This window comes from Micromys minutus (assembly GCF_963924665.1).
Source record: "Micromys minutus genome assembly, chromosome: 20".
NCBI lineage: Eukaryota > Metazoa > Chordata > Mammalia > Rodentia > Muridae > Micromys > Micromys minutus.
In genome coordinates this window covers 9,380,732-9,395,321 of record NC_137955.1, presented here as the reverse complement: position 1 = coordinate 9,395,321, position 14,590 = coordinate 9,380,732, and the positions used below count along the sequence as shown (strand labels likewise).

At 41.9% G+C, this 14,590-nt stretch overlaps 1 protein-coding gene across 1 annotated transcript in view; it reads left to right on the top strand.

Annotated features, from left to right (window-relative positions):
- The window catches only part of ZSWIM6 (zinc finger SWIM-type containing 6), a gene marked incomplete at its 3' end in the record, with an annotated part of 144,580 nt that overhangs the window by 50,418 nt on the left and 79,572 nt on the right, over positions 1-14,590 (top strand). The gene's annotated exons all lie outside the window — the stretch shown is intronic.

Here is a 14,590-nt window from a genome sequence, read left to right as displayed (position 1 = left end):
CTCATGTCTTTTATGTGTATGTGTGTGCGCCTAAGTATATGTAAGTGCACCACGTATGTCTAGGTGTCTGGAAGGTCAGAAGAGGGGGTCAGGTCTCTTGGAATTGGAATTCTAGGCAGTTGTGAGCCTGTGTTGTGGGACCGGGAACCAACCCTGGGGCTCCTGCAAGAGCTCAGGTGCACTTAACTGCCGAGCCACCGCTCCAGCCTGTTGACAAACAAAAGAAAAATAGACCAATTTAAGAAAAGCAACTAGAAAGCAGTCAGACTGAAAGACAGTAGAGAATTGAGGGGAGGGCATGCTACAGGGTCCAACGAGACAGGCTGCTGCAGAGGTAAAACTGCCCGGCCTCACCACTCGTATGAGCCGTGTAAAGTTCTGAACTCTGTTTTCCAAAAAGAAAAGAATCTTGGTAAGGTCCCACTAGTGAGAGTGACAGGCAGTCTCTGCGAGGAGGCACACAGCGGCCAGTGCAGGTGCTAGCTTGGCTCTAGTTATCCTCCATGCGGGGGTTTTAACTAAACACTGAGGTAGTCCAGGCCGGCCGATAACTTCCTAGCCAGCTATGGAGCTGAGGCTGCCCTTGAACTCCCCAACCTCCTTCATTCATTCGCTCCTGTTACCCTGTGTGCTGGGGTGACATGCCTCCATCTAAGATTGTGTTCTGTAGAGATAGTGTCACCATAGCGTTAAGCAGAATGTCTGGAGATGACCTAGAAATAAGCTCTTGTATAGGAGGTCAGAAAACACTGCAGTTCCTTGCACTTAAAACAGAAACCAAACCAAACCCGAGGAAGCAGTTTTGCCACTCTTGTGTAGGACCAGGAGGAAGCAGGGTGGAACATGACTTCTGCCCCTTCCTCCCAATACTGGGTGAATACAGAAATACTGCTCATTACTCCTGAGTGAGAACCTCGCTGCCAGAGATAGGGCTGGGGTAGATATTCTGCCACTCTATACCCTTTGTTCTGCAGTGTGGACTATTTGAAGCTGCTCTTTTAAAAAAAAGTTTCTAAAAATGTAAATTATGAAGGGTCTTGAGTTTTGAAATGTTGAGTGCTGCAGGGTGACTCATTGCTACAGTCCCCGTGCGTAGCCTGCTCAAGGTCCTCAGTATCATCATACAATATCATCATAAGAAGGCTTAAGAATGAAAACAGCGTTTCAGTACCTAAAAATTAACGGTATTTTCAGAAGCGAAACTTGGGTAGTTTATTTAGGTAGTGGGGGAGCCTGTGTGCTTAATTAAACTCCTTCTTCAGCACTGTCAAAAGCCAGTCAGTTGTGAGTTGGTGAGAATATATTACAGACTCATGGGAAGACTGAGTTGCAAGGAATGTTTTGAACCCTGAAAAGAAAGGGGTTAAAGGTGGGATGCAGGTAAGAAAGGGTTAAGGGCATTATGCAAGCTGTTAAATAAAAAGGAAGTGCATTACAAAATGCTGAGCTCAGGAGTCTGGCTGCCAGCCAAGCCTTTGCTTCCCTCACTACAGCTGAGGGCTTTCGAAGCTTCCCACCACTGGGTTTGTCTGAACTGTTTAGGAATGTGGCCGCGGTCGCCAGCTGACGTCAGCGCCACCGGTTCAGCCCAGGGCCAGGGCAATGCTCAGACTCTGCTTGCCGGAGTGGGCGGGATGGGGCGGGGCGGGACCTTTATGTGATTGACAGTGAGTGGGTGGGGTTGCATTGTGAGCTGGCGAGGGTTACAGAAACCTTGGGTGGGAGGGAGCAGGTTTGGAGTTTTTAATACTAAGATTATCGATAATGATACTTTGTGGTAAGGGCAACAGCTTTTTCTTTCTTCCTTTCTTTCCTTTCTTTTTTTCTTTCTTTCCTTCCTTCTTTCCTTTCTTTCTTTCTTTCTTTCTTATTTCTTAGTAACTTCTGTACTTCTTCAGTTTAGTAATTTTAAACAAAACCAAATATAACTTACATATTAACTTGCAGATTTCAAACTTTATTTCCCTGCTTTTTTGAGAAAGGAAGAGACTATAAAGTCTTGCTGATTTTTCAGATAAGGGAACAGAAAGGTGATTTTTGCTGGATACTGAGGTCCTTGACTTTTGTTACTAAAATCCATTTTCATTTTTGACTTGACACAGGAAAGAAATCTAAGAAGCTCTTATGCAGTTTTGTAAAGCAGAGATCAAAATGTAGAGAAATAGAAGTGGAAATGAGCCAAATTTGAATATATCTGCATGAAAACCAACCTACATGCTCTGTTATTGAGGCTGATGCATTATTAGCCTTTGAAGAAAAATGTTGGCTTTAACCATGATGACGTCTTATTAGGCTTAGAGCTGCTTTTCTCTGACTCTGTCCCTTTTCTGTGATGGTCACTGTTCACTTTTGTTTTTCTGTGATGGTGAACTTCACTGTTCACATTTGTTTTTCTTGACTTAATTAGATCATTTTGCTTAGTCATAACTCGGAGTTTTTGTACGTCTTCTAACTCTTAGTTAATGTGAGTTAGAACCACAGATTTATTAGCTATTTTTGTGTGTTTGGTGGGGGTAGTGGGCATGGAACAGTCCTGGTTGAAGGCTGTGAAAAGGGGTCACTGAATTTCCTGGAAAACTTAAATTACTTGACTAGGTCAGCAAAGAAAAGCTACTTTGATTGGCTACTGAGGTTACCCCACGCTGTTCATTTTAATTGACTGGCTTATAGTAACTTAACTGTTTCAGGAACCCCCCCCCCCCCCGATTTATAACAGTGGTGGTATTAAGAAACTTCTTCTAGAGAGAGATGGTTCAGTGGTTAAGAGCACTGACTGCTCTTCCAGAGGTCCTGAGTTCAATTCCCAGCAACCACATGGTGACTCCCAACCCCCTGTAATGGAATTAGAAGTCCTCTTCTGGTGTGTCTGAAGACAGCTACAGTAAACACATACTCTGTATTAAACAAAAACACTTCTTCTGTGTGATCTTGATCATTCCATTAGGCACCATGGCATTCACCCATAGACTAAGAAAAAATACATCAAAAAACTTTGACTTTGTTTTTGGCAGAGGCAAAATGGTCAGTCATAATTTATCCAAGGGCTTGTGTGGTCAGTTCTAAACTGACAGAATTTAAGGCTGTTCTGAGTTTTTGTAATAGTATTGTAATAATTGGAGGATCTTCTTTTCCAAGCATGTGTGTGCATGTGTGTGTGTGTTTTATGGCAATATTTAGATAAAAACATGGGCTTGTGTGTAACTATGTAAGATGAGGATTGTGGTTGGCCATATGAGTTTCTGGACCCTGCACCTCTTTTCTGTACAAAAATCACTGTTAAAGACAACATCACTAGTTTTTTTGTTTTTTTTTAAACCCATCTTTTGGTATCTGCTTTGGATCAGCTAGGGTTATTATAATGTGTGTGTCACATTTCATCTCAGAATAGTTAGGTCTTCACAAACAGGAGGACAAAAGGCTTCATAAAGTATTTATCAGTGGAAGGTAATGAGGGCTTCAGTTATCCAAGATACCTGTATCAGGGCTTGGAATACCAGCAATTGGATTTTTCTGTTAAAACAAAGTCACAGATCATTATCTATATACGTTTGTCTTACAGGTCGGGTGGGTAGAGGGAGTGTGGTGGTCCTAGGAATCACTGGAGACAAGAGGCCAGATGCAGATAAGATGTCCGCACAGGAGACTGCAGAACAACAGGTACCCGTAGGATGCTCAAGTAACCAAGGCATAAAGAGGAAGGATGCAGAGGTAGTAAGGTACCACAGTGCTATTTGCCTCCTAGTCTACTGAGCCCTGTTCAGTCAATGTGATGTGGATGTGTCACACGGTCAGGGCTCTAGAGGAACAGGGTCAGGTGACTGGGTGACTGAATGCACTATTGCAGAGAGGCTTATTAGAGTGGCCTACAGCATATGTGCTTGGGAATAAGCTGCACACTGGAAAAACAGACCAGGATAGCTAGACAGTCTAAGACTAGGCAGCTAAGGAGTCTAGCCCTGGGGTCTGGAGGATTTCTGGGGAGCCACTGACCTTCGGTCTGTGTTGGAAATCTGCATAACTGGATTCTGATGTCAGTGAAGGATGGTGGTGGCAGTGACAGATGCCAGCAGGGCAAAGACAGGCACAAAAGCACTGGCTTTCCCCAAAAGCCTCTTTATATCAGGGTTATGTGGGGAAGGTGCCTTCCACTCTGGGGCAGGGGTACCTCCCCTCAGTTAATTCTTCTAACCAGTACCTTCCCAGACTCACAGAGATGATGTTTCTTAGCTGATCCCAGATCCAATGCAGTTGACAGCCCAGATGATCTCACCCACTGTTGAAGCTTCTCTTTGTGGAGCTTCATAGCTTCTCCCTGGAAACCATGAGGCTCCCTGAATATTTTAGCACACATTTTAGAAATTCCAGTAGTTTCCAGGAGCCCTTGCATCAGATACCCTGCTGCTTTTGATCTTCCTCCTAGCTGCTTATATGCCTGTCAGAGCATATACAACTCTGATTCCTAGGGGTGTGATAGCCTTCTTTTCATGGATTCTCTCAGAAGTGATGAGTGACTAGCAGATGAGGTTTTTTAGGCAAGTGATTAGGATCTCATCGCTCATGAGATATGAATCATGCATTTGGTTCTTGTAGCTCATCCTTTGGGAGTGATTTAGTGAAGCCTTTTCCCTCCTGGACTCCAGTAGCCCATGTACCCTAGCCGGCTGCCTTGTCAGCTATCCCACGTGTGTGCTCTGACAGGCCTGCTCGGAACTCGGGTCCTCTTATCCAGCAAGCACTTTTACCTACCGAGCCTTTTCTCCAGCCTCTATTTATTTACTTACTCGTTTTCATTTCTATTTTCAGGCAGGATCTCACTAGAGCCCCAGGCTGCTCTAGAATTTCAGGTCTTCCTTCATGCCTTGCTTCCTAAGTGTTGGGGGTTACAGGCATGTGCCAGCATGCTTAGCTAGGACTTTGATTTTTGAAATACTGTCAATGCATGGATATCTTTTCTCTATTCATAAATTAATGGTATCCATTTTGGAGAATGGATTGACTGAAGCAAATCTTGCATAATTGGTTCTGCTACATAAATTACTGTGTTCATGCATGCATGTATGTATAAAGAAATAGATCAATTAATTGTAATTAGGAAGCTACAATGAAAAAAGAGACTTGCAATGATGTGACTGTCACAAACTGGAAGTTTCAGAACTGGCAGCTACTTGAATAATTTAAGCATACCATCAATATATAAAGGAATGCACTAAGGCAGTGCAAAGTTAAACCACTTTGAGAGCTTTAAATATCCAATAGGTGAAGAATCAGAACCAAGAACGTGGGTCTGTGGTCGTGACCGGTCCTGCCATTAGCACTAGTGAGGTGCTGTGAAGGTGGACTATAACTAGGCTAAAAAGGAGATGACGTGTGCCTCTGTTCATCAAACCTCCCCATGGCGTTCTGAAAGGCTCAGTAATTTTAACCCAAAGAAGAATTTGCTGTAGAACCTATCATTTTTATTGACGTGAAAGCTAGTACGTTGCTAGATGAAGGGAAGGAGAAGACAGAAACTACCATTCTAGGATATAGTGTGGACTTGCTGCCCTAGAGATGGGAAAGAGGGTGTGGCTTTGCAGACACGCCCTAAATTTCTTAAAGCGCAGACAACAGCGTTCACTAATTCCCTAAGAGAAGTCTGCTTTTCACATCTCTCAGTCTGGGTGCATTTTCGTTTGGAGGTGTTTCCCATGCTCTGTGACTGTGGGATGGAATCAACTTTTTCCTGCAGAGGTGATCCTGTCAGCAGCAGGCCTTGGCTTGTGCAATCAGTCCTTGGCTTTAGCTGCCCAGAGGAGGTTACAGAGATCACAAGATAATGGCTCCTTTATCTTGCTGGTTGTGTTACTCAGATGCTATCACAGCCGAACCAGGTCCATGAACCTCTGCGTAAACCAGGGCGGGGCCTGCACTTCCCATTAAGGTGATGCTGGTTTTTGTTTGTTTGTGCTCACAGATTTCATTGCAACATTTAGATGTTGAGATTAAGGTCGGCTTCCAGGCTCCCAGTTAAAGTTGCATTACCCAACAAAAGAAGCAATGTGATCATTTCAATTTAAACTACCTGTGATCATTTCAATGTAAACTAATTCTGTTAAATAACATTAAACATTTGGTTCCTTAATTTTGCATTTCATGTGGCTAATGTGTTGAATAGCTCAGGTATAGAAAGAACATTTCGTCATTGGAGAGATGTCTGCTAGACTAGACCTGCCTAGAATCACATTTCTTATCCATCAGTGTGGGTCTCTAGTAGTCTTTTGTTCTGACAAATATGCCTTTTAGGACAATGAAAGCATGTGACCCTTACCTTCTGGTTGCATTTCTTATACAAAAGAGAACATGCAAACAGATAATGCAGTGGTCTAGGCTGGTGTTAGATGAACAACTGGGTTAAAGGTAGCTTGGTTTTATTAAATGGAAGAGCTTGGAGATCATACTTAGAAGCCTGGGTTGAAGCCTGATTCTCCACTTACACCAAGTACAGACTTGTGTTTATTCTTTGTCTCTTCACTTTAGTTTCTTCACTTGTAAAACAATAAAAGACTGGTATGTTAAATAACTGGAAGATGCCTTATTTGTGTAGGTTTTTCCAGTTAGAGTTTCTTTGTGTAGTCCCGGCTGTCCTGGAACTAGCCCTGAAGATCAGACTTTGAATTCACAGAGATCTGCCTGCCTTTGTCTCCCAAGTGCCGGGATTAAAGGCGTGTGCCACAACTTTGCTAGCTACAAGCTGCATAGAAAATGCTTTAAAAACTATATTCTCTGTGACCATTGTAGAAACTATAGGCACCAGGATTTTTAATCTGTAACAGTAACTTGAAAATTATTTCATCTTTGCTTGGGAGGTATCATTCTGTACAAACTGTTAAGAGAATTGGAAAATCCTAAGCAGAACTGCTCACATGCTTTGGGAAATAGTCAAATGACCGTATAAGGGCTGGAGAGATAGCTCACCCATGCAGGAGGGTCACTCTTGTTGGGGTGACAGTGAACTGTTGTGGCTTAAGAGTTTGGGTTCTCAGGGGTTGGGAGCTCATTGCTCTTGCAGAGGACCTGAGAATGGCTCCTAGTACCCAGGTTGGGTGGGTCACAACCATTGGTGACTCCAGTTCCAGGAGAGCCAATGCCTCTGGTTTTGACCCCTTGGCATTTGACCTCTCTCCCAATGCAGATTGTGATAATAATAATGGTGAAATTTACATCTTATTTTTACACCATTATTTAATGTTGACATTGTAATTACCAAATTAAGTGCCAGACCTTGATATGTGTGTGTGTGTGGGGGGGGGGTGTATGTGTGTAAGAGTTATACTTAATTTTTTTTTTAAAGATTCATGTTAAGGAGGTCAGAGGACAACTTGCAAGAGTATGTTCCCTCCTTCCACCATGTGGGATCCAGTTCTCAAACCCAGGTTGACAAACTTGGTAGCAGGCACTTTTACCTACTGAGCTGTCTCTCCATCCCTAAACCTTTTTTAAGTTGTAATCAAACTTACAGAAGTTGTGAAACTGAAAATACTGTGGACACCTTACTGTTAACAACATTGATCTTGTCCCGGATGAGCACTTAGCAGACACACCTAAACACATTGTTTTAAAAATTCATTAGGAAGTGTATTCTCTATACATTTTTTCTTCAATTTTTCTCATCAACAGAACAGTTGGCATCTTCAGTAAGTTTAACATGGACAAGTTTTAAATAATCCACTGCCATATTTCTGTCTTGTCAGTTGGTCCAGTAGTACTCCACACGAGGTCTTTTCACGCTCGGTACAGGAGCTGCTTGAGGTCGGACATTGCGTCTGGTGCTCATGTCTGTTTAGCCTCCTTATTTTGGAGTATTTCCAGACTTGTACCTTATTGAGACACTGAGCATCGGAAAGAATAATCTTACTTCCTCAAGTTTTGGATGGTATCTGCTATATTAGTAATACATCCTCTCCAAAGCATCACAGTCGGGTAAGAAGTCAGCCTGCCCCTTGATGGCAGTGCTAATTGTGATCATTAGTCAAAATGTTTTCCAGTTGCTTCACTAATTAGCTATTATTTTTTCTCTTGGAACTAATAAGGGGTCTATGCGGGGATATCTGAGCCCACAGAAACCTTGCTCCTCATCAGGATTTCCCTCTAGACTTGAACTCCATTGGGGATCATGTCCGGTCTCATTGTTACTAAAATGGTTGCAAAATGATTAAATGGCCTACGTCTAGATTTTGTTTTATATGTATTATACTGGATTTTGTTTTACTCATCAAACATTGAGTTTTAATAACTTTTTTTACAATTTCTCAAACATACTTAAGTGATTTTTAGAACCCCATGTATAAAAGAGATTTGAAGTATCCTTTCCTTATTTCATGATGAACCCCAACAGTGGCTTTCTTTGTCCCTCTGTAACATAATGCTGGCTCCTTGACACGTTAACTGCTGGATTTCAGCATTACTTGTGTGTGTTGGGGGTGGAGATCATGAAGGACTTTATGTCTAGTGAGCAGCACCTAAGGGAGCTATCACTTATTCAGAATTGTCTTTTTAGTTGGAGAGAAGACAGACACATGTTTTGACTTGAATGTTAAGAAATGTCACATCTTTTTTTTTTTTTTTTTAAAGGAGTCTAAGACAGGAATGAGTGCTGCCCACTTAGCCTTGCTTGTTTCTTCTAAATGAAGTTGGTCTTTACTTTAAAAGCTCTCCTATTCTCTCTCTCTCTCTCTCTCTCTCTCTCTCTCTCTCTGGTCTAGAAGTTCAATGACTCTCTTACCTCTGCCTCCCTACTTCTGGGATAAGGAACATACGTGGCTTTATTTTTGTTTGTGTTTTGTTATTCTGTTGTTTGTTTATCTGTTTGGCTACTTTACATTTTAAAAATGACAAAGACAGAAGAAACGCTTGAAAGGCCAGAAAACATGGTCACATTTCACTGGGTATGTTCATACTGTATTCACTCTCACTTTTAGTGTTTTCAGTTTTGTTTCCTATCCTTTCTGACAGTCTAGGCAGCTCAGTGCTTTAAACTATGCCAAATAGTTGCGTAGTTAGTCATGAAGGAAAAAAAAAAGGAAACATTATTAATAGTTTACTGTAGTTCATTTCAAAATTCTCAGCTATTCAGAGAAAACTGTTCTTCACATTCATGGGCCCATTGCATCATTATCATATTGTTTTGAAATATTAGGAAAGTCTCAGTTGTAAACTGTTTGTGAGAGGGATGACCAGATGTTGCGAGTTGAATTTCTGACATACTGAGTCTGCACATCTGTGAAGACCTTCCCCCAAGGGCCTTGTTTCAGAGAACATGACGGGCTTCTTGCTTTTGACCGGCTTCACATGACTGTTGTAACAGGTTGTTCCTGGGAGCTCAATGGATGAAAACTAGAGTTTTCTAGTTTTGTTTTAAACAGATAGTGACAACTGGGTGTGTGTGTGTGTGCTTAATTAATAGGAAAATAGAGCAGTAGGAAGTTAGATGGGGCAAGGGTCCCAGGCCCCAGTGTTCCTCCAGAATGTAGCTTGACCTCTCTGAAGAGCGGATGTTAGTGTCTCTCTGCTTTACTGACAGGACTAGAGTTGAGCACAAGATACTGGGGCAGAGATCCCACTTACTTAAGGTGGAGAGGGAGGCCTGATGTAGATGACAGGAATGGATAAAAGGCAGTCGAGAACAGTGAGTTTGGGAGAATACTGGGCTGGGTCTGCTATGGCCATGAAAGAAGCAGTGGGGGCTGACACAGTACATTCTTTGGCAGGAGATGGTCTCACGTGCCATCTAAGTATGAGGCGTTTGGAATAAGATGCTTGGTGGTTACAAGTAGGGATTGTCTGTATGGAGGTAGCTGGCAAGACCTGATCAGGGAGGGAGGCTCAAAAAGAAAGGAGCCAAAATAGGAATGAAGGTACCGATTTGGAGTTGAGCTGTGTGCGTGAGGATAATAGTGGTGGAGAGAGACCAATGGCTAGGGAAAGGAAGCCTTATGTGTGCTTGAGCCTTAAGAGGCTTGAGGTTAGGCCAGGGATAGGACTGTTGATTGCCCTGCCCTGCTGGGCACTAATCACCTTATCATTAGTGTGGCTGACATCCTGGGACTTGCTTAGTGGATTGGATGTGCATAAAGCAGGTACTTCAGAAGAAGGACAGCTGTATGCTGTGTCGGTGCTGTGGAGACGTTAAGGAGGGTGAGGCGTGTAAGCCCCACTCTACTGTGAAATCAGTGGTACCTCTTGAGAGGACCCTGATCATGGTCATTAGGACATTGTGAAGTAGGAGAGGAGGTGGGTGTGGCTTGAGAAAGCCTCATGAGGTATGTTAATAGTGATGGCATACAGGTAGAAAGCAGAGGGGCATAGAGGTGACTTTGAAAACAGGACTTTGAGGAGAGCATGCTGTGCTTGAGCCAGGACCAGAGTAAATAAACTGGGAGTTTAGCCCCTGTGACTATTACTGATGTTAGGGCCTTAATCAGCGTTTTTGCTCTTGTATCCAACACCATCTTATGTTAACTAACTAGATTCCTCTCCATCTCTCTGGTTCAGACTTTGACCCTTGCGCCTGCCTGTTAGATCCTTTGTTAGAGAATGAGGTTGCATTAAGACATGGCATATGTTGAATTTGCCCAAGGAAAATCTGGAGCTTTTTGCCTTTTTCTTTGTGTGTGCGTGTGCGCGCGCGCGTGTGTGTGTGTGTGTGTGTGTGTGTGTGTGTGTTTTCAGGGCTTGGCTCAGATAGTAATGAATTTTTTTTTCTTCTTCTTCTTTTTTTTTTTTTTTTTTTTATGAATTACATTAGCCATTCACAGAACAGAAGCAAATAGCCATTTTTAAAATTCATGTCTTCAAATGTTAATGTGATGCTTTAAGGTGTAAGTGACCTTTCTAGCCAGCCCAGACTTGTCAGCGGACCAATATGAACAAGCTGCTATTTGTTCTAATACAGCAGGTTGGTTTTTTGTTTTTTGTTTTTTTAACAGAGAATCTCAAAACAATTTTGCTTCACTTTTCTCCCAAATACTCCCAAACTTTGCCCTGTGCTCTGCTTGAATTTAGAAAGAACTGAAGTTGTTGAATAAAACTGCCTATACAGAAAACAAGCGGGGCCATCAAGTTGGTACGAGCGTGAGGAAAACTAAGGTGGACCAGCAGCAGAGCGCATACAGCCTCACTCGTAGTGCGTGACTGGAACACAGCAGCCGAAATACAGATTGGCAGGCCCAGGGACTTGGTAGCAGCAGTAGTGCACGTGAAAGACTTGACACCTAGGCTCATGACCTCTGCTGTGTACGGGCCCAGCATTGCTGATGCTGAGGGAAGAAGTGACTTGAGCTGGTCATTTACACCTACGTCAGTGCTGTGGACCCCCCCACATACATTCTCAGTAAATAAATAAATGTTAAAAAATCGTAACTAGTGCTTATTCTCTTGACTACAGAGATAGGATTGGAATACGGAGTTAGTTTTGTTGAAATGTTTTTGGGGGAAAACATGGAAAAGGGCAGTGCTTATAAAATTAATAATTTGCAGAATACTTTCAGCTTTTATTGCAGTTACGAAACACAAGTTGAGTTTTTAATTTTTGATAAGTTGATAATATTTGCTGGAAATGTTATATTCTCTTAAATGCCTATAGCTTTTATTTCCAAAAGTGTTATCCCAAGTATAGTTTCAGTTCCTGGACTCCATTCTTCAAATGATGAGTCTGGGAAGATTTTTTATTGTGTATTAGGAGACACTGTTGTCTGGGCAGAGTCTAGCTAATAGTTGTCAGATCCTGGACAGGTCATTTGACCTCTGTGCACGTTCTGTCATTTGGTAAATGGTCGAACATGTGAGGATGTTTCAAACATAACTTAAATTCTTGTTAGTTTTGTTTGTGGGCAAGGATATGGGGACCAGTAATAGACTTTATTTTAAATATATATTCTAAATACTACATTTATTTTTCCCTAGAAGAGTTTTCACTTAGCAAAATGAATTGATTTAAAGTTTGGACCACAGCTGCTACAGAAATGTGTGCCCAGTCACTGTTTTGGTAAACACAGACTAGTAACCAGATGGTAGTAATACTTTAAAAAGTTGAGCTTTACGGGCTGGGAACCATCCAAGTGGGCTGTTGAGTGTTTGCCTAGGTACCTTGGATTTAGTGCACAGTGAATGGGTTTGAGTGTGTTTCATTGCTGCGGTGGCTACAAGGAACAAATAGTATCATGTAGAATACAAATAATGCTTACTAAGCTTCTGTTTGGTTTCTTTTGATAGATGCTCCAAACGGCTGCCAGTCTGTACTCATAAACAGATGTTCCTTAGCTTTAAGTCAGAATAACTGTTCCAAACCTAGTTATGCATATTTAAACAACTGTTAGGAATTGATTAAATAGGATATGGATTTATGATATTTTCTAAAGTTGTTAGTTTGTGCTAGTGATTCTAAATAGCAAGGGAGTTTTTTTTTTTTTTTTAAATTTAATTAAAGATGGTATGGCATCAGTTAAAATTGACTTCAGTGTTCAGTGGTTGAGAATAATTATTTGAAGTCTGGATTGTAGTTGGGTGATTGAGCACTTGCCTGGTAACCGTGTTGTGTGACTTTTTTTCTCTGGGGAGACACCACACCTGTCTACTCACCCAGACTAGCAGATGACAGACTGAAGTATAGATCCCACCAAAACCCGACTTGGTGAACCAGTGGGTTTCATTGGGGTTGAGTAGAAATGACTCAAAGATGGCTGTATCACCAAAGTCCACCCGTAGTGGTGACAGCTTACAAAAGCTGGGAACCTGGAGCGCACTGCACAGCCTTCAGGCAGTTGAAGAATGTCCTTTCCAAGTAACTCAGTCTATCTAAACCTCTTCCTGGCAGCCTGTCTTTTCTGAGACTCTTCTTTGTAGCTTGGTCTGCCTGAGGGTGTCTTAATAGTCTTTACTGAGAAGGAGTCTTTATTTTTCTTCTGGGAAGAAGGGGCCTAGTAAATCTGGTCAGTTTCAGGGACTTCCTGAAGTTATTTTGAGTTGTTGACTATCATGCAGAATCTCAAAGGAAATTGTTGAATAATACTGTGAAGGTCTAGGTTCTAGTTCTAACACTCAAAAGGGGAAGCTAATTATCCCACCATCTTAGCCAGTAATGATGAATAAGTTAGACGTCAGCCACGTGGATATCAGCTGGGCTGTGTTTTGACAAAATAATCCAGTAGTAGTATTCATGTGTTAAATGTCCAGGGTGATAGTGTTGGAGCTATTTCTTCTAGGTATGTTGTAATTTACTTATTAAGACCTTTTCCAGTTAGGATATACTGTTTATTAAGTGTATAAACCTTCCATGTTCAACAGATTCTGACAATGGGCTAGATTCTTTATTGAATCCTTACTCAATACTGACTCCTGGTCTGTTCTACTTCAGTGAGTTTGTGTGAATGTTCTCACTATGCCTAGCACTAAACTGTGTTTCCTGCTGAGGATGGAGGGTGATGAACAGAAGCAAGTATAATTTAAACCACGAGGACTGCACAACTCAAGTGCATACCATTGCTTTACTCAGATGTCCATTCTGTGTCTCTTCCCTGTCCGTAGTTTATTCAGTGACATATATTATCACAATTTGGAGAGGGAAATGGCATCCTTTATGTGGAACAGATTGCTGATGAGCATTGTAGAATACAACTTTTAACACGAGAATATGACTTCCAGAAAAAGAGCAGTTGTAATGTTCTAGATGTATCAGCAGCTGTTGGAAAGTTACTGCGCCTTGTGCTCCAATGCCTTCCGTCATAGCAGCCTGATGACAGTGTATTCAGAAGGGAGGGATCTAGAACACAAGGCAAATGGCATTCGTGGCTGCCATCAGACAGCTTTCAGGATGCTACCTTGAGTCATAATTCACTTGTGCCTTCTTTTATGGACATCATCATATACGAGGCTTAATAAAAGTTCCATGTCTTTCAAAGAGAACAACTGAGAACACTAGTACCTCGGAGTGTGTGATGTCAGGACAGACATGCAGCGAGCAGCATATAATTCTTACACTATGTAGAGACATTAAACGCACGTTAGTAAGATAGCAGATGCATTGGTACTGAAATTGACATGTAAAATAGCACTCTTTCTCTTCTTCCAGCCAACACTCCTTCACCTGTAGTGAGTAACTAATTCATTATTATAGCCTATGGTCCATAGGAGACTGGCAGGACGGGGAGGAGGAAGGCATTCCAAGTCCTAGAGCAGCAGGATGTGCTTATTAATAGAGAAACATTCTGTAACTCTTGGTAAAATCATAGAGAAGATTGCATCTTTGGTTTTGCATTAAATTGAGGAGTCATTAATAATGTTAGGCAACTATGTCTGGTATCCACATTGCAATAGAGAAAGGCAACTGAACCGGGCTCAGGCACATTTGAAAAATGTCTAGTAAAATTATCCTCAGTTAAATAGTGCACCTTGTTAGATGTGGGCCTGTGAGACTGTATAATTAGCTAACCGAAAGGGAGTTCGCTTTTTTAAGTTATTCTTTCCTGTATGTAGGGAAAGGCAAGTGACTTGTGTTCTTTTGCTTTATGGAAACTCAGTTGCCATTTGGGATTTCCCTTTGTCCATAATTCATTCA